The sequence below is a fragment of the Cavia porcellus genome, unplaced genomic scaffold, assembly GCF_034190915.1.
Source record: "Cavia porcellus strain 051 isolate PalLab524CR breed Dunkin Hartley unplaced genomic scaffold, mCavPor4.1 scaffold_27, whole genome shotgun sequence".
Lineage (NCBI taxonomy): Eukaryota > Metazoa > Chordata > Mammalia > Rodentia > Caviidae > Cavia > Cavia porcellus.
This window is the reverse complement of record NW_026947510.1, coordinates 11,342,803-11,366,798: the sequence shown is the minus strand read 5'-3', so window position 1 is coordinate 11,366,798 and position 23,996 is coordinate 11,342,803. Positions and strand designations below refer to the sequence as shown.

The 23,996-nt window shown below is 38.3% G+C and overlaps 1 protein-coding gene and 1 pseudogene across 4 annotated transcripts in view; both read right to left on the bottom strand.

Moving 5' to 3' along the window:
• The window catches only part of Cacnb2 (calcium voltage-gated channel auxiliary subunit beta 2), a 342,332-nt gene that overhangs the window by 302,126 nt on the left and 16,210 nt on the right, over positions 1-23,996 (bottom strand). The window lies entirely within an intron of this gene.
• Positions 8,584-16,504, bottom strand: LOC134473487 (E2F-associated phosphoprotein-like; annotated as a pseudogene).

Below are 23,996 nucleotides of genomic sequence, written 5' to 3'. Positions count from 1 at the left end.
CACTTCTCCTCCGTAAGTCCTCTTTCTGTCTCTATTTCCAGGCTTGCTTGTGTGACTTGTGGCTCAGTGATGAGCCTTGTCGTCTGTCATTCCACTCTACCCTGATACAAAATATAAGATCATTCTTTGCTCTCCAGAGAGCAAAAGGCAAACGAGGCTAGTAGGTTTCTAAACGACCGTCTTATATGGCCTCAGCGCTCTCTCTTGCATAAATACACTGATCTCCTAACTGAGAAGCCAAGAAAAGAAACTATAAATAGCCTCTGCTCCAGCCAGCAAGGAAGTGGACTGTAGTTATGCCAACTTGTACATAAAAGCATCAAGATGGAATCTTTAGGACATACACTTTTTGACAGCTCTATCTCTACCATGAAGAAGAAAGAACACCTTGGTCGACAGTAAGCTAAAAGTGTTTTTATGAAATTCTGCCAGTCAGAGAAATGTGAATTACCAGAGTTAGACTATTGAAGAGGAAATTTAGTTTGCGTTTCCTTTTTGAACAGAAAAAAGTGTTTAAGTCATTCTATCAGGTTAAAGCATGTTTTAAACATAGACATACATGCTCATAATAAGCAAAAGGAAGTAACCCATATGCAGTGCTACCAAACAAAAGCACATGCCACTTACCTAAAACACTTGGAAGACATCTTTGAGTTCTCTCTTTAAAATATTCAGATTTAAGTCTATCTTTACCCAAGGGTTTCCAACAACTTAATGAAAAAACTAAGCGTGTGTGGAATGCATATCCCAGAGGCCCCTGGTATTATGGTATGTTCGAAATGACTTCATTCTGAAACACAAAGCCAGCCATGAGAATCCAAGTCTCAGTCGACAACCAGGACCAGGTATGTTATAGAACAAACAGAAAGAAGTTGGTATTGAGCAGGAAAGGAAGAAATGAAGGTAAGAGAGCCAGGGGAGCTCATCCCTGGCAATGAGCTAGTTTGACTGGCATTTCTCTTACCCAGGGTAGAGAAAACCTTATCCACAACCTTGGACTAAGTTGTCATCTTTCTGTAACCACTTACCAGATAGCAAGGACTGCTCTCCCTACGATTTATTAATTCTCTCTCTAGACCTCTCAATATCATCTTGTTTTTTAATGTTCTGCTAAAAGGAAATAAAGAACATCAAAGTTGTAGACATTTATTTCACTCTGTTTAGTTTACATTGCAGTAAAAATGTTTATAGTCACTCAGGCGGTAGGAATCCCTTGTATAGTGAGAACAAGAAAACTAGGCTTTGGTTCTGTGATGACACAGCTGGAGCACCAAGCTGCTGGAGGTCTTCACCTACTTACCTCTTTCAAAAGGTAGAATCAAGACAAAGGAGACTCAATCACTGCTGTACGTTTGGCTCATGTCTCCACCCAGCCCTACATCTGCAAGGTTTGGTTGTAATAACCAAGAATCCCCCAGAAATACATTATCTAGCACTACTTCCTTGTGCTTCAAAGATTCTCAGTTTCAAGCAGACTTGCTAATGGAGGTTCCTTTTAATTTGCTATCCCCATGGCAACACTAAGGCCACCCCTTACCAACTTTGATGCAGATTTCACTGAATTTTTGCCAGCCCTTATATCTAAAAGCTGTATGTGCTCTCACCTCCAGCATTATCTCAACTACTGAAGTGTCTATCATCCATGCCAAATGAAGCAAGAAAGGGGGGAAAAGAACTTTCTCTCAAAGTGAAAGGATTGATTGATTGATTGATTATTTTGGTCAACAGGATCCTAGAAAATAAAACCTCACCTGACTAATCTTTGAATTTCATAACTGCTATGTATTTTAATTCTGATGTATGTGCACAACTCACATGTCTAATAAATGTTTCCTGAATGAGAATTAAATAGATTCCTTACTATTTAAGCTCTAATGCAGCCTAATCAGGGTCAGTTAATGTTTAAGGTACCTGCCATAATTACTTTTCCTCTTGCTGAGACAAAATATCCACACCTAAAGTTAAAGGAGAAAAAGTTTATTTTGTCTCAAAGTTTGTGGAGCTATTAGTCCATAATCGGCTGGCTCCAAAGTAGGGTGGCATGGCACAGGGGCATTACACAGGAAAAACAGCTCATGGCAAACAGAAGTGAAGTAAGTGAGCAACAAGTGGTAACAATGGCAACTGCCTTTCTGTCCTTTATGTTTTACCCAGGGCACCCACCCCTTAGGAGGGTAGCACTTACACCCTTAATCCTAGCGTTGCACATGAATCCCAGGGTTACATCCTGGATCCAAGAGGCAGAAACCTTAGATCCAGCTACCTTTGAAAAGCTCCACCTATGACCACATGAGGCTTTGTGGGGACATCAAAACAAGCCATAAAAGTGCCAGTCTAAGTTACTCCAAAATCACTGACAGCAAGCCTCACCAAAAACAGGAAAGGAAAAGGCTCAAAGGATCACGTACATTGGTATTAGGTTGTAAAGCCTTTGATCCTTGATCCCCACAGACCCACAAGCAATGGCTTAATGAGGTTAATACAATAAGGTCATATCAGACTCCTCTTTACCCAAATTCAACTTAACATCCATACAAGTAACCACTCCCTAAAAAGGACATCTGCAATGAGCGAGTGTTCCAGACGGCATCAGCTGAAAGGGAGGCACCACTAGCTGGGCTCAGTCATGCCTGTGCCCTCCTCGAAGGATGCTCACCTCACTGCTTCAGACAGCAATAGTCTACCTGAAAAATGTATATTACCTGATTATCTGTCTATCTATCTATCTATCTACCTATCTATCTCTCTATCTCTCTTTCTCTCTCTCTCTCCACCTACCCCCTCCCGTTATAGGCAATCTGTAGAAATTTCTGATTCTATAAATTCTGTTTGCTAGATGTCTTCATGACCAGGTAAAGTGAGGCTGCTCCGTCAAAGCTTCTTCAGTCACCACCTAAAATGCAGGTTTACTCCTCCCCAGCTCTACACACTCTCTTGTGTCACCACTACCAAGTTCTGATGTTCTTTACCTCTATGCAAAATTCCCATTAATATTTCCCTCCTCGTCTTCTCTCCTCCTGGCAGTCCTTTACGTTCCCTGAAGCTCTAAACACGATGAGCAGACTCTGTGTCCTTCACCTCTAAAACGGAAGAGGGTCTTTCCATCCCAGGCCTCTCTGGAACACAGCTCACAGGACACTACCACAGCTGCTGCCCTGTTGGAGGTGGTGGTGGGGGCTGAGTGTCCTGACCATTCCAGACCACTTCACCTCCACCCTCCAAATTCTGCTTCCTCCACTCGGCCTTCTAGTTCTCTATGGTTCTCTTCAACTCATCCTTCTAGCCCTCACTGCTACTCATTTTCAAGACCTCCTGAATGCCTTAAAAGACACTGCTCATGTCCTGCAGAAATGGTGTTTCCTTCTTTCATGACTTTGCTCACACTGGCCCATTCTAGAATTTTTTTCCTTTCCATTCCCATTGTGGGAGGCTCAGGCTCATGTTTAATTTCTTTCCCAGTGGTGTATGATTCCGTACTAAGAGGACCATCTCCCAACAACAAACTTCTATAGCACCTTCTCTAGTTCCCTGTTTAAGGCATTCCTCCTATCAGACACACTGTGTGTACATTTCAGCTCCTCACTAAAACGGGAAGCTTCCTGGAATCAGAGATTGCATGTCTTTCGTAGAATTAAGCACCCAGACAGTGCCTTATATTATGTATTCGATTTATCACCTACAGTAACTAAAGCTTTTTCTTCCTCACACTGTTTGTATAAAGTCACACACACATACACTTCTGTGATGTGGAACAAACACTGTGCAGCCATGAACACAATTCTCCTTGGCACACTAGAAAGGTTGCAATAGTGCTCCTGGGTACCACAGACTACAGCAAAATCCAACCTGTGCCAACATTCCAGAGGGGACTGCTTTGAACCCAACACCAAGAGCTCACTCTTCCCAGGTCCCCACACAGTGCATTTTGTTTCTCCTGGACAACATAGCAACTTCAGAGTGAAAAAAGCCAGAAGACTAGAGTTCTCTGTCTTCTAGCACAGAGACAGACAGGCAGGCAGACAGACACAGGGAAATAGAAAAAAGAGAATTCTGAGCTCTTGATTAATAGGATCCTACGAACTTTAATGAAACAAATAAATATTTCTTGCATTTTTTTTGTACCTGAATTGGTCAGCTTTCTCATCACAGAGACACGATATCCAATACCCACCACCTAGAGGAGCAGCAGCTTACTCTGCTTATGGTTTGGGCGGAAGTGTGTGGTACCGCAAACCTGCTTCATTCACAGAGAGGCGGCAGAGCAGGATAGCCCAGCAGAGCAAGGAGGACGGGACTGTGAGTGATAACAAAGGCCACGTCGTCATGATCCACCCAGACACACCCAGGAGTTCACTCTACTCATCTGGGAGACATTTCTTAACCCAATGAAGTTGACATATCAGCATAACAGTCACAGTTTTCAATAATCACTATTTCAATAACTGTCACTCATTCTTCATGGACAATGCTTTTCCTCTGACCCCACAGGACCAGCTTCTGACCTGTATCCATCTTATTTAATCTGCAACGAAGGAAACCAATGGGGAAAAGGTGGCTAAGTATGTGTCTGAGAGTCAGATCTTTCATTTCTAGTTTCGGTTGCTTCTCTGCAGTCTTTACTCAAATCAGTCTGGATCCCAAAATCAAACTAGCACCAGTGAGTAACGACAGGAGCAGTAGCCATCTCACATTTTATTTCATTTCATTGTTGGTGCTGGGAACTGAACCACGGCAGCCTGCTTTCTGCTAGTGAGCCACACCTACATTCCCAGATCCTCCAATTTTATCTTTTTTTTTTTTTTTTTATCGGTACCGGGGATCGAATTCACGACCGCCTGCTTGCAAGGCAGGTGCTTATGCCGCTGAGCTAAATCCCCAGCCCAATCCTCTAATTTTAAATCTGTATTTCAAACAACACTATGCAAATTTTGCTGCTAACCATATAATCAAATTGTGTCTAATTTTCAGAAATGTGGAAACCCCTAAGACTCAACAGGGTTATTTAAGAGGGGTTTGAGCCAAGAACCTAGATTCATTAGTCTTAATAATCTCTGATCGAAGTGGTTAACAACCCAGGATTAAAACTTATTTTATCATCAAATAGTTGCATGTCATTGATACTATCACCCTTTCATGATTTTCTTGGTGTTTTTAAACTATTTTTAAAACTTTTAAAAACAAAGGTAAAAAATAAGCTTCAATTCTTTCAGATTTTTTAAAACATTTTTATCAGTCAAGGAAAAATTTTAAAAGTGATATTCAATACACCTAGATTGTACTTAAATTCAAACTACTAAACAAAGCATGGTGGTTCAGGCCTATAATCCATCACTCAGGAGACTGAGGCAGGAGGATGTCTGAGAGATTAAGACCAGCTTGGAATGCATAAAAGGCAGCCTGAGACCCTCCCTACATAGTATGACCCTCCCTAAAATAAAATAAAATTTCAGATATTTCACACACATACTCCAGTGCTTACACCAAACATATTAGGTAAGACAAATATGCACTCAGAAATTAAAGTGTCTCAAAATCCCTCAATTTAAAAGGCTATTGGTATGATGCTGCTTCTCCCAAACAGGAGCAAGATTAAGCAAAGGTGGCAATTTTACAAACTATTATTAAAAGGTAACTATTAGAAAAGAGCCTTTATTTGTTAGATACTCCAGCAAATGAAGTCTTAACCCTCTCCATAAATTTCCTTTACTAGGTTGTATAGTAAAGTACCCATTTAATAAAGGACACTAGGGACTCACCATCCTTAGTTTTTCACTGGTAAATATCTACACTATCATCAGCTCCCCTGAGCTAACTAATTTTGCCAGGATATTTGTGGTACTTTTATAGAAATATAAAATCTAAACATTTGAAAGTCTCAGTGAGCTGCCAGGCATTTTAGAAACCAAAAAAAAAAAAAAAAAAAAAAAAAAAAAAGTAACAAGACACAGCCCTACCACTAGATCCAAAATTCTTAATGTCAACAAAACATACCATGTTCTTGCCTCTCATGTTGAGAAACCATGCTATATTAAACAGTCTAAAAGCAATCTTCCCATGTGGAGAAACTCCAATGATACATTAAATAATGCAAATTCCAAGGACAGAAAACTGTATAAACTTGATATTATAAAGACTTCTGCCTTCACCCACAAGTCTAAACTGTACTCTGAGTTCCTAGGGCTCATAGCTTTTAGGAACCTCATTCTAGCATGTTCCAGAATTTCTCACCTGTGAGTATCTTGCAAAACCATGCACTGTTCTTAAACAAGTCACTGGCTGGTATGTTTTATTACCACCATTCCAGCCAACATTTATAGAGTTTACCAGGTACCAGACAGTAGACTAATGTAAACCACCGTACTTGATGAATTATCTTTACTTCATTGGCCCTTTCATTTCTCACAACTGCTTTATAAAATGAGCCTTATTATATAAACTGAAGCTTACAAACATTAACTTGCCCAATGACAGACAACTGGAGAGTTCAAATGTGTAGATTTCAATCCCAGCAGTCTGACTGTGGAGTGTGAGCTCATGACCAGCCAATTCTGCCACCAAATGATGAACATGGACATGCTATCCTTGTTCATGACACACTGAACATAAGGTGTAATAGGTGAAGACTTTTAGCAGTGAATGCTAACACTAATAGTAACGACATTTTCCTAACGAAATAACCTGATCGGGCACAGTGGGCACAGGCCACGGGGGTTAAGTAAGTTTTGCCTCTGTTGAGGACCTTGGACCTAGTATCTCTACACTTCTATGTTCATATTTTCAGGATATTGCATAGCTTGACATAAAGTATGAAAAAAAACGCATACAAAACTAGCAAGCCCATGGAGCGGGAGAAAAAGGAACCCCTCCCCACTGCTGATGGGAGTGTAGACTGGTGCAACCACTGTGGAAATCAGTGTGGAGATTCCTCAAAAACTAGGACTTGTGGTCCCATTTGACCGAGCTATTCCCCTTCTGGGTATCTTACCAAAAGAATTAAAAACATCATACCACAGTGATATATGTGCACCCATGTTTATAGCAGCACAGTTTGTAATAGTCAGATCTTGGAAACAACCTAAGTGCCCATCGACTGAGGGATGGATAAAAAAAGATGTGGTATTTTTATACAATGGAGTACTGCTCAGTCAAAAAGAATGATAAATGGGACACTTACAGGTAAATGGATGCACCTTGAGAACATACTTATTAGTAAAATAAATAAGACACACATGTAAATATCATATTGTTTCATTAGTGTGACAAGTTGAAAGAAAAAACATATGTATATGTATATGTATATGAAAATAGCTAAGATAGTTATACTACTGGTTTCTCTGAGTTTTCTGAAGAGAAAGATTTGTGCTGGTATTGTTAGGACAATAAAAGGCAAATGTCTTGGGCTCTAGGTGAATGATTTGGGCATGACAATAGGCAATACATGTACATTGTTACTCCCTGACTGATGCACTTTAAAATTACGTTGTTTTTTGTTCATTTTTCTTTTTTGTAATCTATAAATAAAATGAATTTAAAAAACTAGCAAGCCTAGTGCAACTGGCATCTAAGAAAGTAAAGATTCAAAATATCGGAAAAATGTTTTCAATCAACCATTTAAATGGAAAGGCTGCTTTTCACCTCTTAAAAGACCAACATACTGATCTTTTATTCTGCTCTTAACTGTTCTTTCTCTGCTCTTAACTTCTTCTCTATCTAGAATATGACTAAACTGAGGGTTAAGGACCTCACCATGTGGACACAAGGTATGGATAAAGTATCTCTTTTCATTATGCATGTGGTGTGGGGGACAAAATGGCATTCACAGAAGCATAATACATAGTGGAAGTCAATTATTTCCAGTGAGAAAGTGTTCAGCCTGCATCGCTTTTTTTATTTCTCCCAGCAACAACCCTTACCCTCCCTTCTTGGGGAACTATTCTAACCATTCTTTCTGTGCACCCTCCCACTCAAACATATTTGATGTAAACTGATCCAGCATATCACAGTATTGTATTCTTGCCCACTGAGATAAATCCTAAAGGTGGTATGTGAAATAAGCAGATCAGTCATTCTTTTTTGAAATGAAATTATGAAAGAAAATACATTTATTTCTCTGCTATCGAAGTTGAAAGCGAGGAAGCTGAAGCTTCCAATTGCCAGGACCTTAATTACTTAGGGAAATTCTGTCTATGGTAAGAGAAAATCAAATAGGTATGCACCAGAGATAGTCTTGTTAGCTCCAGTAACAGTCCTGCCTCTTAAAGCCAAACCTGACAATTCTCCTTTTGTTTATAAAAATTTGAGATGAGATTCTGATCCTTATAAGAAAATCCTAATGTCTCACAATCTTCAGGAGAATCTCAATGAAATTTCCATATAGAATCCTCATGTCTACCACAAGACAGAGGACTACCCAACTTCTCCTGCAAAATCTCCTGTGCTATTAAACCTAATGGCTGAGTATCCCAACAAAGGCCTACAAACAACGTAACAACAGTTTTCTCTTTGTGTCCTAAGTATGTGTTTAATGACAAAGCCAGTGGTACCGGCTAACATACACAGTGCTTGAAATGCCCTCAAGTTGGGAAATGAGTCTTGCTTCCCATTAAGATTCCAAGAAAAAATTGTTATTACTTTAAATATAGGTTCTAAGTCTTGATGTGTCAATTTCCCCTAATTAGTAAGATTCTCAAACATCTCATTGAATTTCTCTAAGAAGTCTAGCATTGTGGTAAAACTTGACAATACCAATAGTAAGCTGAGAACGCAGCTTACTAGTTTCTAAAACCAATATAACTCAGTTCTTCCTCTAGAACAACAGGGCTGCTCAAATATTTTATTATTTTATTTTATTTTATTTTATTAGTACTGGGGATTGAGTTCATTACCTTACCCTCACCAGGCAGGTGCTTACTGCTGAGTTAAATCCTCGGCCTGCTCAAATATTTTAACAGCATAACCATTACAGTCCCTCTTGTCATCACAAGGACCCCAAAAGGGCTTTCTCTAAAGACATACAATATTGAAATGGTTAGATCCACTGGCAACTGGGGGTAGTTTGTCACAAAGACTAACATATGTAAAAAATATAGAGGTAGTCCACATGGCCATGAACACATACTTGGATACTGACATAATACCAGAAAGATATATTTTCACAGGCTTACTTATCCCTATTGACAATCCACTTGCTACTAGATACCAAAGTTTGCAGAAAGTTCAAGTGGTTCCAGTGACTTATTCTTTTACCTGTATCTGGGATGTGATATTTCCCCAAGTCGTCTGTAGGCAAGTGACAGCTCACAGTTCACAGGCTTCATTCATCCTGTAAAGTGGACCTTGGCTGTTTTAGTCTCCATGCCAAATCTACTCATTCTTCCTCTGGTAATAGCCCTCTGAGGAATCACGCTTTTTCTCACACTTAGATCATGTGGCTATGTGCAGTTGACTTTTTCTCCCACCTCCAGAGTAAGCACATGGCTCACGCTTGGCCCATTGATGAATCAAAAATCCCCAGCTTGAGTGATCAGTTCATGGATGTGTGGTCATCCAATCTGCACCAATGACAGAACAGTGTGAACCTTAAAGGATGTAGGAATGAAGCTCTTTGAGAATGATCTGGCCACCACCCAGAGCGAACAATCAGACCAACATGGACGAAAATGAAAGTCAGAGATGGAAAATGCCCAGGTGTCCAATGATCTCCCATGTGGAATCCTGTCTTTTATACAGGAACTTTACAGTTGAGTAAGTTCACACATTTTCTTGTCACTTAAGCTACTCCAGTCAATTCTAACTCACACATCCCAGTTTTTCTTTTTAGAAAATGAATGTAGGGAAGATGATAGGGGAAGAATGTGAAAAAGTGGGGAAAGTGGGTCCATAAATACAAGCATGAAGATAAGCACTGTGTTTCCAAAGCAAGATTTTCCAATAAAATGTTCACCTGCACCACCCAGGAGGAAAATCACCTTACAAAACAATGCATTTGTCCAAATGCCATAAAGTGACTCAACACAGTGCTCTAAACTGAAGTTGAACTTAATCAGAAGATATTATTCAGAGAGCAGGATGTTTACTGTACAGTGATGATTCTTATCAACAATTCTCTACATTTTCTTTTTTTACAATAAGTGAGCAATTTATTGTGAAACATATATAGATATATATATATATATAAAATTGATGATGGATGAATAAAAATACAATTCTGTCTTCTGATGCTACGCTAACTCTTCCTATAAACTTAGGCTTTAATCTGGCAGTGACTTTTCTTTTGTCCTATAAAAATGAAATAATAGCATTTAAATTTCCTTCAGTTTGTATACATTATATGGCTATGGACTCAGGGAAACATAATACAGAAAATTGTGTTATAATTTCTGATGAAGTGAGCCAGGACAGAAATTCAATTTTTAAATTCCTTCTCAAAAATATTTTTACAGAACATATTTCATGACATACTAAATCAACCATTTGGGGATGCTAACTTTTGAAATGGTTGATATGAATGTTTGATTAGAGACAGGGAATGGTTGCTATAAATGGTACTGTCTGTTGTTCCCCATCAAATGTAACCTGTTTTATTTCTCTCAAATTTCCTCTGATCACTTTCAACTCTTTGGTCCTTCTCACATTTTTTCATCTTTTCTTGTCCTCCTGTGGCATCCAAAGACATAACAATAATAGGGAGGAGCAGGAACTTTTCCCCTTTGTTTTAAAAAATTGTTTATGTTTTAATTTTAAAGAGAATAAAACCAAGCAAAATAAAACAGAATAAAGTCAATCAAAACAGTGTAAGTAATACAGGATTTCAAAACAAGATTAACAGGACATCAACAATGGCCACCACAATATCTCTTGTCATCTTCAAAATAGCTGCCTGTACCATCAGACACAGCAAAATCAAACGAGCAGAACAGAGTAGAACCAATTAAAACAAACAATGAATGCAATACAGACTTCAAAATAAGATGGTAGCAAATCCCAAATGGCCACCATAATATATCTTGTCTTTGAAATAGCTGACTTTGCCATCAGATATAATAAAAACAAACAAAACAGAATAAAACTAAACCAAACAATGAAAACGATACAGGAATTTAAAACAAGCTAGAGGCTATAATGTATTTTGTTAGCCTCTCAATAGATGATCAGATTATCAGTTTTAGGCCTGCAAAGTCAATGAAACACTAAACATTACAAGCATTAAGTCGTATTTTACTTCAATAGCTGTCATCTCAGCCTGTGTTTGCTGAGTTACTGAGGAAGTGTTACTTATTGGGTGGGTTGGGGTGGGGATGGACCTTGACTATTCTTGTCTTCCAGCTGGCATCTGGTTCGCCTCCCTGTGGCCTGTGCATGGCCACATTTTCTTTTAAAATGAGCTAGATCCAGGTAGTGGGGTCATGGACATGCTTTGGTTTGTGAATTATTTTCAAATGGCGGTATATTCATTTTATATTCAGGAAGAAAACGTCTATTTGTAAACACAGAATATAAAGGATAATAGATAAATACACAGATATCCTTCGGAGAAAAGCTATTCATTGCATACAAGACTTTTGTAGACTTACCAACTCATGGCTATATTATTTCTGACCCTCTTTTTAATTAAACCTATTTTAAAAAATACCTACCAGAAATATCATTTGTAAAAGAAACAGTTCCTGATTATTATAGGTGCAGCTGTATTAACAATCCTGATTCTCTCTGAAAACCTAAGCTATTGAAGCTATGATTATTGTAGTACGGTTTTAAGGCTACTTTGGGTACCTCTTCACTGTGATTGTGTGTATTTATTAAGATGGGAATTATAAATGAACCTCAAAGAAGAAAACAGTTGTTTTGAAGATTTCTTGGCTGTGAGTAGAGTGTGGAAGGAAAAAAATCATCTCAAGATTAAGCATATTTTACAAGAGATTAAGCATATTTTGCAAAGATACACAAACTTGGACCAAATTAATATCACTGGCCTATGTAAAGGCATCACCATTAAAATCATTCACAAGGAGCCTATCCTGGGGGAAAATAATACACTTGCTTTTCAAAATAATTTTCTTCCTCCAACTGATTTTCCTCTAAATAGCCTAGGCCAAACTTCTACCACCATTCAGCATAAGAAGAAGAAAGCACATTGATAAAAAGAATGTGGAACTTGTTTTCCTATGTTTGGGTAAAATGAAAAAAACCTAAATGGACAGGAGATCTTTTCTCTCCAAGGGCAGGAAATGAAAAAGTGGACAATAATTTTAAATGTAGCTCCTTACTCTATGAAATGGAAAAAGGGGCAGAAGGAAGTATTCAAATGTATATGATGTGATATTCAGAAATATGATATGAATATGATACTGAGCAAAAATGTTTTTGGCATAAAGATGGTCCTTTTGTGTGAGACACTGCTGAAAATTAAGTTCTGGGCAGAGCTTGGCTGCATGAAAGATAGGGAATGATCACCACTTAATTATGTGTTGATAAACAGCTTCCAAAATTTTTTTTTCCAGGTAAGCGAAGAGTAAATTTTTAATGTAAAAATCTCTCTTCCCTCCTCCCTCCTCTTCCCCTCCCTTTATTTGTCCCATATATTATGTGGGCCATCTTCTTTTTTTTTTTTTTTACAGTGTCTACCATAAAGCTTCTTATTTTCTTCTAAATATCTGTCCATACCTTCACACACAATGAATTTATACAAAACAAAATAGTATTAAGCTGATCAGAACAGAGTAATGAAGGCATTATAGGCCTTCAAAACCAAACAATAGGAAAATCAACAATGGCTGCCACAATGTCTCTTGTCCTCTTCGATACCTTCATTTATGTTGAAATTAAACAATACAAAACAGACTAAAACCACTCTGAACAAAGAATAAAATAATTACTGGATTTCACACCATAATGATATGGAATCAGCAATGAATACTACAATATCTCTTTTCTTCAAAATAGCTGTGAGGTAACAATAAATGAATGGATATTAAAAAAATTTTTAAACATAGCAATTAAAAACAGTCATCTGGGTGTGGTGGCACTTGCCTATAGCCCAAGTCTGGGAGACAGAGGCAAAAGGGTCACAAACTCAACATACATCTGGGCAACTTAGGGACTTAGCAAGACTGTTTCAATATTTAAAAAAAAAAAAGAAAAAAAAGGAAAAGGCTGGGATGTAGGTCATCGAGAAGACTCTGGGTTCAATTCCTAGTAAAGTACCACAAAAAACAAAAAAGAAAAAAGAAAATAAATTAAGTAATATGAAATTTTTGTATGGTAATTTCACAAGATATAAGTGACATTATAAATGGCTTCTCCAAAATTTCCACATGGAAAGGGCTTGGGGCAATACACTGCTGGGAAGGGAGTGGTGATGGGGGATATTTTGGGGAGACTTGATGAGACACCTCACTGGTTTAGTAAACTTGGTTTTCATTCAGGTAATAAAAATACTTCACATGACACCTGTCTTCCCCGCCACCCCTTCTCTGAGGTACTGGGATTTAACCTAGGGCCTGTGCATTGAGTTACATTCTCAGCCTTTTTTATTTTTGTATTACTATTTTTTTGAGGCAGGAACTCACTAAACTGCCTTTGAACTTGAGTGATCTTCCTGCCCTAGACTGCAAGAGGGTCAGCAATTACAGCTGTATGCTCCTACACCCAACTTGGTTTCAAAGCCTCTTTTATCTAGTGGCTTTCTGCATGAATATCCTTATTTCTCAGAGGAACTGAGTTACAACTTTCTTAGATCCCACAGACAGATAGGTGGAGCCTCATATAGAAGAAATACTGTTTTCTCATGGTCAGGTTGAACATTTCTGGATGGGTTGCCCAGTTGAGTAGCCTAGCTCGTTAGAGAAAGTAGCAGATATACCTCCCTCAACCCACCATATACACTCTCCACGCTGTGCCATGTACAAACTGTACCCTACTCTTAAGAAATCCAACATCCCAACCAACCCCATCTTTAAGGACAGGGCAGGGTGGCCGAGCAGGAGGTGCTGGAAGACTGACCCAGTGCTCTGCAGACTTCCCTGTTCTGTTCTCAATATTTAGAGAAATGGGATAGTGTTGGGACACAGAAGTTTGCAGTCCTCCATGAACTTCCTTTTGCTCTTTGCTTCAGATATCTGGGCACTCAACATTTTTACCCTCCTCTATCTCATCCAGGACCAGAACTTACAAGCAAAAAGAACTCACACACAATTAACCATCCTTAAAATGATGAAGTGTATTTAATCTCTAAAACATATACCTAGGAAAATTTATGAGACATTAAAATAGAACTCAAAAAAATAGGACTTGATTCAGATCTCAACTGCTTGATTTTTAAGATTTGTCACTGTTGGTTTATCCTAGAAATATTTATGACTTTAAGAATGACAGATTACATAAATACTCTAAATTCATCCTAAATATAACCATAAAGTTATCCATTGAAGGAAGTGCACATATATTTGAATGCAACCATACTATTACAGAGATAAAGTTAATTTATACTTAGAGCTTGTTTGAAAGTTAAATAGCTTTCTCAACAGACCACTTTTCATCTAAAATCTAAACTAAAACAACATTTTTGACCCAGAAACCCACAACACTTCCAACCACAGAAATATAAACATCTATGGTCAATCTAATGTCATTCTGAGAGAAAATAAAAAAGACATGTGGCATTTGTTAGTAAATATACTGCCCTTTAAAATGCTCTAAACTGAGAGAAAACTACAAAAATACATAGTAAGTTGATGTTTGTTTGGATGGAATACTTTTTAAGATGTTTATTCAGAAACGTATGCAGTTAGTCCTCTGCAAGTTGTACAACCCACTTTGGATGAAAACATTTAGAAAATGAAACATTTCATCTATACGAAACATTACTGATTTCCTTTGTCATTATTTCCTTAAAAATACAGTATGTTAACAATCTACATAACATTTACAGTGTGTGAGGTATTATAAGTGATCCAGAGATGATTTAAAGTGAACATGAGGATGTGCACAGCTTACAGTGTGATGTCATTTTAGGTAAGGGGCTAACCCACAGAGGGTCCTGAAACCAGCACCCAACAGATGCCAAGGGATGGTGGTACAGCCTGGAGTTTTGAAAGGTGCACATGTGTCACTACTATAATAGTTATCTGGAGGAAAAAAGCAAGATGAGCCTACAGTGGTCCTACCTGGAAGTCCCATGTGAAGTGACAGCATCTCTTTGTTTTGGTTTTGCAGGGCTTCAGGATTCGGCTACCCTACACTGGTCTAGTCCCATCTCCTACCTCCATCCACAGCCTGCCCTGTGTGTGCCCTCTTCTCTGTAGGGATGAGATCTCTCAGCCTGGCACTTCTTCTCCCAACTTTTTCTCTTTCCCCTTCCATGTATCCTCAACCTTCAATCTTCAGCTTATGTCTGGCTTTTTAAAAACAATTCTTTAAGAGTTTTAATAAGTAAAAAGCTCCATTATTTCCAATTACCCATCCAAAAGGAAATGAATAATCAGTCCCATCAATATTCATCATAAAACTAAGCAAAAAAGGGAGGAGAGATGAAGACTGGTAACCAAGAAGAAAAAGAAGAGACAACACAGGATTCCAACAAATGATGAATTACTGTATGGTCATGATAAAGATAACAGAGACCAAACATGGGTCAATGCACAGAGAAGAGGTTATCATGACTACAGAGGCCAGGTCAGCAACAACAGCCAGTTCCAAATAGTGTCTTAAATTGTCCTGCTTGTATGACTACACTGTGCCTTGATTGCCAAAGGCATGAACCTTACAAAACTCAGTGCAGAGCAATGTTTTGTGATAAACTGTTCCATCAACAGATAACTGGTCCATACAGTTTCCTTTACACAGTATTGTACAATGAAATGCCAACTGCACTATTTAGGAATGGCTTGCTAAAATGTTGAAAAAGTGAAAGACTTCATCTTTGTCATAGACGGCCACTTCAATGGAACACTGCTCATGTGATGGGTGGTAGATTTCTTCAGCTTTGGCCTGCTCTGAGGGATTTTTTGGGTTAGATTGCAGCGTCTTGTAGCCTTGTCTTTTCTTCCTGTTGTCTGGGTTTTTGTATCTTAGAACCTCCCTTCTGTTGTTGTTGGAATCCTGTGTTGTCTCTCCTTTTTCTTCTTGGTTACCTGTGCTGCTTTGTCTGCATCCCCAGAATCAGAATCAAAACATACATTGTCATGGTACTTCGCTGGAGCTATGCCAGCATTTTCACTTCCTGAGGCAGACCCTGTTCCGGAGAAGACAGCTTGTCCTCCATTGCTTTTAGGGTGGAATTTAACTCAGCTTCCGTTTCTTTTTCAAATTCATCTTCACTAGAGGACTTGATTTCTCCAGTAAGACGCTTTGTGATGAGTTTTTGTTTCTGGCCAAGGGTTCCATGTAAAAGCACATCCACCTCATCTTCAGAGCTGCTCAAGGCTGGCTCCTCATCACTAGGCTCTTCGACTGCATAGGGCTCGCGGTCATCCTGGAGCAAACTCACACACCTCTCCGTTTCTGTTTACACCACAGTTACTGCCCCTCTTATGTCTGACTTTTGCTGAAGCACTTGTTCCATTCTCCCCAGGGTGGAATTAACTAGTCCAACCCCTGGGTACCCTTCACACATTGCACTGTAGAACTTCTAATAAAGATTGCTCCAAGAACAATGTCATTTTGTTCTACATATGGCCCTGTGCCTGGCAAAGCTACTTCACAGGTTGAATAAATAACTGACCAAGCAGATGTGTAAGGACCAGCAGAGAGGACTTAGTACAAATAAAATCTAGTACAGTCAGAAAATATAGATACCTATTTTCAATGTAGTTTTCATGCACGCGTGCACATGTACATCCAATATGGTGACAGGAATTAGTTCATAATAAATAAAGCACCTTCAAATCTTGAAAACACAGCTTTTTTGCTTTGAATAAAAAAAAGGTCAAATGCAGATGTGTGGTCCTGAAACAATGGTGTTTGAGAATCCAGCTCCCCATGTGTTTTTAAAATCATTACAACGTAGTTTATCACACTCATTTTATATATCACTCATGGAGGATGCTGATATTTCTTATCATACCTATAATACAGAGAAATGTTGGAAAACACTAGCAGGATTGTTTTGTTCTGTTTTATAGGAATATTGTAAACACTTCCCCAAAAGACCCAGACATGTAGAGCTGTCTAATAAATACTATTTTTCTTCTGCAAAAGGTACTAGACAGGGTAAATGGTAGTGTCTCTTGGAAATCAAACAATCCAATTTTCTCAAAAACTGCTCTCCCCTAAACAAATGACCTGAGGCAGAGAAAGAATGGCCAATTTTGAACTACTATTACTTCTTCTTCCATATGAGGGAAAATATCTGTCGGCAATACCAGTTCAAAGGGATTTACACAAATTTATGGAAAAAACTACAAGAGGGAATTAAGCAGCTGCTTGGGACTATAAATTCCTTAACTTTCTTCATTTTGACAATAAGGAAAACCTACTCACATTGTGATTGCATATGGTTTTATCTGTTAAAAACTGTTTAAAGGATTTTTAAAAAATTGCCAAACTGCAATAAAGTTATCACTATAAAATGTCAGCCTCCACCTCTACCTCCCAACTGTGATCTAGGTACGACTAACGAGATCCCAAAACCTCTCTGAAGAGGCTGGCAGATGTTGTCTAAAGAGTCTTTCCCCAAGTCTCTTCCCCATCCCACAGTTCCACTTGTCTCTGCATCACAGGACCATGGATCACTCCCCCGCTGTGTGCGGGGAAGGGGTGGGTGGTGGTGTCAGATTTTCACCACATGTAACACCTTCTTACCCCACCCTAGTGTTCTTCTCTGTCTCACAAACCTTTCACTCTTTATTTTACCTAAAATTCTGCCACTTTTCCCCATTCTACTCTTCCACCTGCTCCAAACTATTCTTTAAAAAATTTTTCCAACCTGGAGAGAAAAAGTGAAAGAATGCAGTATTACAGGGTACTTAGAATCAACTAACAGAGCAGTGCAGTTGATACTTGTATACCTGAGATACAGAAACACTATGAACAGCTTTTTAAATATATGTTCAGTATTAAAACAGGTGACCCGCACTTCCTTGATGGTTCTACCTTAGACCACCTCAGCTCTTGGGGCGCATCACTTTGCCCAGATGTTGCCAGAATCCTGGCCCATCTTGCTGAGATCTTTTGTCTTCCACTCACATTACAGTTGAGGGCATTGGGCAAACCCCAAAACCAGAGTTTAAGCATCACTGTTATAGAAAATCTCTTATTGCCCAATCAACACCTAAGCATGCCCAAGCACAGCAGTATGATATAATAAATACTGTGCACTTCCTAAGTGTCTGAATTTGAGCAAATGAATGAATTTATCAAGATTTCCATTTATCAATTACTGAATGAGGAGACAAACAGCCCTCACCTCAGTGAGCTGTACTCATGATGAAAGTGCTTAGCATAGTGGCTGACATCCTGTCAGCATGAGTCAGGTATTTTTTCTTTGACAATGTCTGGTTTTTCCAAATAGTTGCCCCATCAGGGCATTTTTTAAACTGTCCTCACTCTAGGATACTGTGTCATGGCCACCATGGCCAGAGGCCCCTTGTAACCTGGGACCCCCACTCTCAACCCCTGTTTCTCTCTCCACGTGTCCCAATTCCAAGCACACAGGTATTTACCATCTCAGAAATACATTGCACTTGTGTTGTTGGACTTTGTGGTTGAGATTAAGGCTAACTCATTACATTCACTATTCAGAACTCAGCATTGTTTTCTCTGGGCTCACACAGGGCTCTCTGGTGTTCCTCTACAAAAGCACATACACAGGGAAGGCTTGGAGGAAAGGGTGTTTTCTGCTAGCGAGTCATGCCTTGGAACACTACTTCCCTGGGAGGTGGTTCTATCTCATTTCTGTATGGCCCAGTCTGAGCCCCCTTGAGCCTTTCAAGGTACTAATGCTTACTCATGAGTGAGCATTTGATCCTTTAGAAACTGGGTTCAAGGACATACAAGTCCAACCTGTGATGCCAATAATCCATTTGATTTAAGTCTTTCGTAGAGTTTTTTAGACTTGACTCCTTGAACGCATTCTGTTTAGCAAAGGATTCTGACTTCAAATATAATATTGAAAAAATAAATATAAATTTGTACAGAGATTTCTCAAAGAACTAAAATTAGAAATTCCATTTGACCCAGCTTTGCTTCTTCTAGGTAACTTTCCAAAAGAAATAAAGACGACATAGTACAGTGATACATGCATACCCATGTTTATAGCAGCACAATTCATAACACCTAAATTCTGGAAGCATACTGTAAGTCCATCAACAGATGAATGGATAAAGAAAGAAAATTCCATTATGTATAGATAATGGAATATTACTCAGCTGCAAAGAGAAATTTGAGATAGTTGTAGAAAAATGGATACACCTGGGTCCCAATATGAATGTCAAGTAAAATAAATCAGACATGTAAGCTTAAATACCATATGGCATCTCTCATTTGAGTAAAATGAAGAGCAGACTAAAGCACTGAAGAATAAAATAAGAAGATAGATCTTTTGCAAATGGTAAAGGGTCCCGAGGTCATGGATGAGGGGAGAGGAGATGTCAAAAGATTAAGATGCATCATATATGTGTAATAAAAACCCAAAATGAATGTAAATATATGTCATAGATATGAACTAAAAATAATAATAAAAATGGAGAAAAGGGATCTAGAGACAGGGAAGAAAGAGGGTGGGGAGGCACAGGGGAGTAAAACAGAATCAAGATGTGCTATGTACATGTTCCTGCTCCCTGAGATGAGCGTAAACTTCATGTTTTGCAAACATGTACAAATAAAACAAAATTTAAAAAGAATAAAATTCTTCAATATGAGCCACACCAGGTAGACAAATAAGCATCATCAAATAAATCAGTAAGAGAAGACACCTGCTGTTTCATTTTTTTTTCTACAAGTAACAAAGACACAACAGCACGTCATGACCTACTGCATGGGCGTTCTTGCTGCAGCTCACTGTGTAATTGTCAGACAGGAAGGTTAAGGGGGATGCTTCCTTCCTCCCTCTTTCTGGGATTAAACTTCTAAGAAGCTTGAAGTAACAACAGTAGGGACCCAGTGGATACAATCAGGTACATGAGAAATGGAAGGACCAAAATTCAAATAATAATAGCTTTAAATAATAGTTATTGGCCCATATGAAGTTCTGCAACATTTCCTCTTAAAATATAGCCCTGTGTCTAAATATGAGGGGGAAATGCTAAAAGGAAAATCTAAAAGCCATAGATTACTTGCTCATATGCACACATTCATGTATAAATGTTGCATGCTCATTACTGTGACTTTCGACGATTCAGAAGGATTTTTCCCATCAGAAAAATTATACTAAAGAGTGAACCAGATTCTGGGTTTCTGATGAATTTAATTATTAACTTCTCCAAATCTTTTAAACATTTTATAATCTCTGACGTTTTACTAGCTACAAATTATCAAGGTGTTTGGAAGAGATTTTATACTTGGGAGAAACTGAACAATCTAAAAAAATTCATATGGTAAAGAAAATTAAAGTCAGTTTCTAATTAAGGTATGATTTTATTAAATTGATTACTTTAGGTAACTTAAAAAGTTAATAAATAAGTTTATTCCATTTCTATATGAGCTACATTGATCAGCTGGGAAGAAATTTATATTTTTATTCCTTAACTTCTCTAGAAAATGTTATTTTTCTGACTCTGATACATTTTGGGTTTTTTGGTTCAATGCTTTCTAGTATAGATTTATTTTCATGTTATAAACTTAACCTATAAAGAAAAAAGTTAAATATGAAACTAATTATAATAGTCACTATCTATTAAGGATTGCATTACGACTATCTTCCCAAATTCATAAGTTAGGATGCTAATCCTTAGGACCTCAGAATAACACAATATAGTAGAATAGAATAGAATAACAGAATATTAAATAACTTTTTTGGAAATAACTTTTCAGGTGAACCAAGTTCATTAGACTAGGCCCTAATCCAACATGATTGGCATCTTTATAAAGGAAGAAATGTGTCTTTATAAAGACAGAAGGCCACTGAAAATGAAAGCGGGAATCTGGAGGTCAAGGTGAGGGGCCCAGACCTGAGCCCTCACTCTCAGTTTTCAGAAGAAATCAGTCCCAGTCAGGGATAGTGGCACAATGCCAGTAACCTGAGAAGCCTGAGCAGAATGATCCCAAGTTCAAGTACACAGAGACTCTGCCCCAAGATGATTTTTTAAAAAGCAAAAGGGCTAGGGATTTAGCTCAGTATGAAGACTCTAGGTTCAATTCCCAGTACTCCAATCAGTCAATCAATCAACCAATCAGAGAAAATCAGCTCTGTGGATACCCAGATCTCAGACCTTTGTCTGCAGTACTTGAGACAATAACTTTCTCTTTTTTTAAGCAACCCAGAGTGGGTTACTTTATCACAGCATGCCTGAATGAATATACCATGTATGTTACTTTTTCTTTCAAGTTAAAGTTTAATGGCTTATTTTGATGGGGGATGGGTGTTAATGGAAAGGAAAAAAGAGGTTGACCATTTTCCAACTTTCAGATACAGTGCCTGGGCCAAAGAACAATCTAGCATCTTTCAGTGGCTGGGACATCTCAATGGAAATAACCTTCAAGGTTACATCTAGAAGATAAAAATCACTGGCTCAAAGAAGATAGAACTTTCCAAGAAAGAGACACTGGTGAGGTCACAATGCCCAGACCCTGAAGCCAGCAGAGATGAGACAACAGGGCCTGAACATGTGTCCTTATCACACAGTCCAAAGGTGCTTACTGTCCCCTTGCTCTCCCCTCAAGGTGCAGAGGAAAGGCGGGATGGAGACTGGATCATTCCTGAGTGTACTGAGGACAGACATTACAGGAATATTGAGATGCAAAGCCCTAAGCCAACACAGTGTAACTCTCTAAAAGCTGGTGACAGATTGGTGAGGTGGTGGCAGTGGGCAGGGACTTCCTTTCAGTCCTTTTCCCCATTACAGTGTGTGGAAGATTCAGCAAAGATCCTCCCACCCTCCTGTGATAATCTCCCTGAAATTTTCTTTTTATTGCTCCTCAAACTGTAAAATAAGCATCTGGAAAAGCAGGTTTAATCATAATTGAGACACAGGTGAGCACTCCAAGTCTCTCCTCCACCTCAGGTCTGCACAGTAAACATGCACACCTGGTCACTGGCCTGGACTCCTGAGATAAAATCAAAATACTTACTTGTTGAACAGGACCATGGCAAACATTTTTGAGACCTAAGTCAAAATCTCAAAAATGACATCTTTAACAGTTGACAGTCATCAAACATAAAGATTTCCAGAAGCACATCAATAGAGGAGCTGAAAATATTTACCTGTCAAAAGCACGGGATGAAGAAGGAGGGACTCCTGATCACACTAGACTAGACTGCTGTGAAGAGCATGAATAATTAACTGGAAGTGAGTAACTGATCTTCAGCAGTAGTCCTAAAAGTTTAGAGTTTAACTGCAACATAGGCTTTTTATAAATTCAATGAAACTATTTTCCTAGTCGTATTAGTTACTCTGTACTAGATTATCTGAATAACTTTTCAAGTATTCCAATGGAGTTAATATTTCTAAAAATTTGCATGGTTTGGACAAATAGAAGACGAAGAAAACGGGGCATAGAAAGTTTAACTCAAAGCATTGATGTGAGTCTAAGACAATAAAAGGACCTGCAAAAATAACTCTTGGATTTATAGTCATATATTTTGTCTCAGTGAAAACAAAAGACAGCAATGATAAAAATAGCCTCAGCAACAAATAATAAAGACCTTAATCGAACCTAGTTTAGAGGTAAGTGTTCCAAATCATGAAACAACCTGAGAATAAGAAAAATTTCTAATATAATCATATCCTTGTTCACTCATTAAAATTATGCTCACAGACATGTGAAAGCCAATTAGATACTGAAGTACAAAATGTACATTTTGCTTTATTATTTCCTAAGGTACACAGGTCTCCTAAAAAGAAAAAAATTGCAATATAATATATGGCACTATACTACTCAAAGAACAAGGGACTTCTTTTTTAGAAAGATAAATATCTTCATACTGATGCATTTAAGAAAAGTTCTTAAGGGGACCCAAAGCAGATTCTGCCATTCATAAAACGTAAGTAAATACCTAATAAGATAGACGTTTACAGGAAATCGCAGCAGTAATAAATCTACCACTTTATTATTTATAGTTGTGTTTGTGACGAATACAGCATAACAAGGCAACAAGCCAGTATTTAAGGGCTGAAAGATTTATCCAACCTTAAACATATCAGTCTATGCAGGCCTGGAGTCTGTAATCATTATCGCAGTTTAATCTGTCTTTGCAAAACAAAACTAAAAAATAGACTGTGTGTCTCTATGATTAATCATACATATTTAAAGCCAATCTGAACTAATATAAAAGGTCCAGAGAAGCAGTCCCAAGAACATGGTACTGGAAGACGATGGAATTTGTTTAGAATACCATGTTCTGAAAGTGTCATGCAACCTTCTGTTAAATATTTGGTTCATTCCATTTTGTCACTCTGATTTGTATTCTGGAAGCCCTTAGAAGCTACAGGATTATTTTGTTACAACCACAACACATCCTGGTGAGCAAAATCCCAGATCACTTGCTGAGTTCTTCCCTGCTAACCACAAAGAAAAACGGTACTTGAAAATTCCAAAAGGAGATGTGAAGTCCGAAGGCTCAAGTTTCTGCAGAAAGCACACTGGTAGCTACAATTCAGCGACCTATAAAAATAAATTAGTGTACACAGTACGTGAGTCCTGGCTATGTATAGAGAACCATACAGCGGAGCTCACTGTACTCTGAATGAAGAGGGGCCGTGCTGTGGAATAATCACAATAAAACAAACCTGGCAAGTCGTCTCTGGCATTTGGTGTTCCTCCTAGGAAGACTGCCAGGTGCATAAATGTAGCCAGAGAGAACACATGTCTTTAAGAAAACGAAGAAAAAGAATTTTTTTAAA